At 35.2% G+C, this 4,963-nt stretch overlaps 1 pseudogene; it reads left to right on the top strand.

Moving 5' to 3' along the window:
- Positions 1-1,162: 1,162 nt before the first annotated feature.
- LOC111146448 lies at positions 1,163-4,681 on the top strand (annotated as a pseudogene).
- The last annotated feature ends 282 nt before the right edge of the window (positions 4,682-4,963 follow it).

The raw sequence follows: 4,963 nt of genomic DNA, 5'->3' as shown, positions 1-4,963 counted from the left end.
CTGGTACCAGAATGTGTGTATGGCATGGGGGGTGTCAAAATGAGTGAAGGTTGTCAAAGGGTATGAATTTCATAACAAAATAAGTCATGGGGATATAATGTACAGCATGATGACTATAGTTAAACTGCATTACATATTACTAAGTTGCTAAGAGAATAGAACTCACAAGTAAAAATTCGTAGCTATGAATTATGACATGTTAATTAGCCTTATTGTGATGACCACTTCATAAAATATACAAATATCAAATCATTACATTGTATGACTGAAACTAATGTTATATGTCAATTATATTTCAATAGAAAAAATGTTGAAATTCTCTTAAAAGATATGAAGGGAGAAGAGAATGTAACCATTACTTCTACTTCCAGTTTCACATAGCAATAGAATGTTAAAAAGTAATTTTGTTACATAAATTATTATACCCTATAACATTTGATTGATTAGAATTACATGAACTTTTATACTTTTTAATATTGTCTATCAAAGTTGAGAAACAGACAATGATCTAGGAAACTAAAAATTTTAAGGGTATATAGGAAAGATGCCATTTCCACTTAGGAGACCAGAATACTGAGAAAGTGGTTTACCCAAGTTGGACAACTATTAAGTAGTAGGGCCATGATCCTAATCTAGATTCCTGACATCAAACTGCCCCTACCTCCTTTTTAATGCTAGGCATGGAGCCTAATGCAGGGCTTGAACTCAAGACCCCAAGATCAGGACTTGAACTGAGATCAAGAGTTGAGCACTTAACCAACTGAGACACGCAGGTGCCCCAAACACCTTTTTATTTTTTAATTTTTTATAAACATATAATGTATTATTAGCCCCAGGGGTACAGGTCTGTGAATCACCAGGTTTACATGCTTCACAGCACTCACCATAGCACATACCCTCCCCAATGTCCATAACCCCACCACCCTCTCCAAACTCCTTTTTAAAAAACAAAAGTTAGGGTCAGGGAGTGCCTGGGTGGCTCAGTCAATTGCGTGTCTACCTTTGGCTCAGGTCATGATCGTGGGGTCCTGGGATTGAGTCCTGCATCAGTGGTCCCTGCTCAGCAGGGAGTCTGCTTCTACCTCTTCCCTGCCTCCTCCAGTCATGTACACTCTTGCTTGAGCTCTCTCAAAGAAGAAGAAGAAAAGAAAAAAAGACCCAAATGACCAAGGTAAATCACATATCAGGCTACAAAAACAATTAAATAAATTTAAGATTAAAATCTTATTAAACATCTTTTCTGACCACAACAGTATAAAACTAGAAATCAGCTATAAGAAATTTAAAAAAAAAAAAAAAGGAAAACCACAAGCTGAAACTAAATAACATGCTACTAAACAATCGTTGGGTCAAAGAAGAAATCAAAAAGGAAATAAAAACATACCATGAGACAAATGAAAATGAAAGCAATACTCCAAAATCTATGAGACATAGCAAAAACATTCTAAGAGGGAAGTTTATAGTGATACAGGACCACCTTAAATAACAAGAAAAATCTCAATCTACCCTTACACCTAAAGCAACTACAAAAAGACCAAAAAACAAAGTTAGTAGAAGGAAATAATAAAGATCAAAGCATAAATGAAAGAAATAGAGATTTAAAAAATAGAAAAGATTAATTAAACTAAGAACTGGTTCTTTGAAAAGATAAATGAAATTGATAAACCTTCAGCCAGACTTAAAAAAAAAAAAAAAGAAAGAAGGGAGTTGAGGGAAATTGGAAGGGGAGGTGAACCATGAGAGACTATGGACTCTGAAAAACAACCTGAGGGTTTTGAAGGGGTGGGGGGTGGGGAGCTGGGGGAGCCAGGTGGTGGGTATTAAGGAGGGCACGGATTGCATGGAACACTGGGTGTGGTGCAAAAACAATGAATACTGTTACGCTGAAAAGAAATAAAAAATTAATTAAATAAAATAAATTAAAAAATGAGTTAAAAACCTAAAAAAAAAAAATCCTTAGCAACTCAATCCAGCTAAAAAATCTGCACAAAACACCACTATTGTATTCAGCTGTAGAAAATGTTAATTTTATTATCTCAGTTGTTTTTGTACTGTTTTAATGTTGGAGGTTTATATGCTCATAAAAGTTTTGAAAAGTTTTCCCAGTAGAAAAGAAATAAAAGATCTGCAAATTTGAAAATAAATAAATAAATAAATAAAAATAAAAATAAAAATTTTAAAGCAATATGTCTGATAAAGAATGCAAAGTAATGTTCATAAATGGTCATAGTTAATGGACTTTAAAATGTTTATACTCAGTAAGAACTTCAGCAAATAGAAAATGAGAAAGTAAGAGATGAATTCAATAACAAATTAAAACTACAGTAGAGGGAATAACAGCAGATTAGAGTATGCAGAGGAATGAATCAGGATTCTGGAAGACAGGAAAATCAAAAGCAAATAAGCTGAACAGCATAAAGGAAAAAAATTAAAAATGAGAATAAGTTGATTCAGTAAATTTGCAGAATACAAAATTAACATACAGAATCAAAGCAGAAAAAGAAATTGAGAAAATAATCCCATTTGTAATTACATCAAAAAGAATAAAATACCTAGGAATAAACTTAACCAAGGAGGTAAAGACCTGTACTCTCAAAACCATAAAACATTGATGAAAAAAAAAAATTGAAGATGGCACAAATGGAAATATATCCCATAACAATGGATTAAAAGAATTTGTATTGCTAAAATGTCAATAATACCCAAAGCAATCACAACCTTGGGAAGAAACCAACAGGATTTTCCACAGAACCAAAATACTACTAAAATTTGTATGAAGCCAAAAAAGATCCCCAAATAGCCAAAGCAATCTTGAGAGAGAAGAATAATGCTAGAGATATCACAATCCTAGATTTCAAGATATATGCTACAGATCTATAATAATTAAAGCAGTATGGCACACACACACACACAAAAAAAATAGACACATAGATCAGTAGAACAGAGAGCCCAGAAATAAACCAACATTTACATGGTCAATCTACAACAAAGGAGGCAAGAATATACAGTGGGAAAAAGTTTCTTCAATAAATGGTGTTGGGAAAACTGGACCACTTCTTTATACCCTACACAAAAAAAAACTCAAAGTAGATTAAAGACCTAAGTGTGAGACCTGAAATCATAAAACTTGTAGAAGAAAATGTATGCATTTTCTCTTTGATATCAGCCTCAGCAACATTTTCTAGACATCTCTCTAAGGCAAAGGAAACAAAAGCAACAATGAACTATTGGGACTAACAACAAAATTTGCCTGATTTCAAGCTTTACTACAAAGCTTTGATCACCAGGACAACATGGTACTGGCACAAAAACAGATACATAGACCAATAGAACAGAGTAGAGAGCCCAAATATGGACCCTCAACTCTATGGTCAAATAATCTTCGACAAAGCAGGAAAAAATATCCAGTGGAAAAAAGACAGTCTCTTCAATTAATGGTGCTGGGAAAATTGGACAGCTATGTACAGAAAAATGAAACTTGACCATTCTCTTACACCATACACAAAAATAAACTCGAAATGGATAAAAGACCTCAACGTGAGGCAGGAATCAATCAGAATCCTAGAAGAGAACATAGGCAGTAACCTCTTTGACATCGGCCACAGCAACTTCAAGACATGTCTTCAAAGGCAAAGGAAACAAAAGCGAAAATGAACTTTTGGGATTTCATCAAGATCAAAAGCTTCTGCACAGCAAAGGAAAGAGTCAACAAAACAAAGAGGCAACCCACGGAATGGAAGAAGATATTCTCAAATGACACCGCAGACAAAGGGCTGATATCAAGATCTATAAAGAACTCCTCAAACTCAACGCACACAAAACAGATAATCATGTCAAAAAATGGGCAGAAGACATGAACAGACAGTTCTCCAAAGAAAGCATACAAATGGCTAACAGACACATGAAAAAAATGTTCATCATCATTAGCCATCAGGCAGACTCAAATCAAAACCACATGGAGATACCACTTTATACCAGTTAGAATGGCCAAATTTAACAAGACAGTAAACTGCACTTGTAATATTGTAATAACATTGTATGGTGACAGTGACTGCAATGATCACAGTGGGTATCATGTATAGAATTCTTGAATCAATGTTGTACACCTGAAACTAAATACAACATTGTATGTTAATTACACCTCAAAAAATAAGAAGACAAATAAAACTAATATAACTATTAGTCCTAATTCCAGGCCCAGGTGGTGACCAGAGAATTCCAGAAGAGCTTTCTCATGCCTGACTGGCTATATATCAGACTGGCCGGACTCACCATCAATGTCCAGACTATTGCCCAGTGCCTCAAGTTCTGGATGAACCTGTATGAGCTAAGGTATGGTTGGCAGATCAAGCCTTATATCCTCATGAGTATAGTGGTTAACCTCCTCTGAGAAACAGTTGGCCAATACTACACTTTGGGTTGGTCCCAACGATCTTTAAGCCTTTCATTGCTCTCTACATCTCATCAGCTGCCCCATGGTGACTGACAACTTTGTGGTCAGCAGCATGTGCAGTAAACGAATGGAGTCAAACATGAATCCAGAGCACTTGCTTGAAACCATATCACAAGACATGCTGAATGTGTGGACCAGGATGCAGTGTGAGGCATGGGAGTCATTGTTCACATTTACCCTTTTGAAAAGGACAAAATCACCACCAAGAGACTGAAAGCCCAAAGGGACTTATTTTCAATCCCCAGACCCCACTCAAAAAAAAAAAAAAAAAAGTTTTCTTACACATATGCACACATACACACACACACACACACACACACACACACACACACACACCTTACATCACACAAAAATTAACTCAAAATGATTAAAGACTTGAAGACCTAAAACCAAAACACTCTAAGAAAACAAAGGCAATAAGCTCCTTGACACTGATTTTGTCAATGAATATTTTTATCTGACACCAAAAGCAAAGGCAACAAAAGTAAAAACAAGTGGGAGTACATGAAA

This window comes from Enhydra lutris, unplaced genomic scaffold (assembly GCF_002288905.1).
Source record: "Enhydra lutris kenyoni isolate GAN:26980312 unplaced genomic scaffold, ASM228890v2 scaffoldscaffold2, whole genome shotgun sequence".
NCBI lineage: Eukaryota > Metazoa > Chordata > Mammalia > Carnivora > Mustelidae > Enhydra > Enhydra lutris.
Note: the sequence above shows the minus strand (reverse complement) of the source record. Positions and strands in the feature narration are given on the sequence as shown.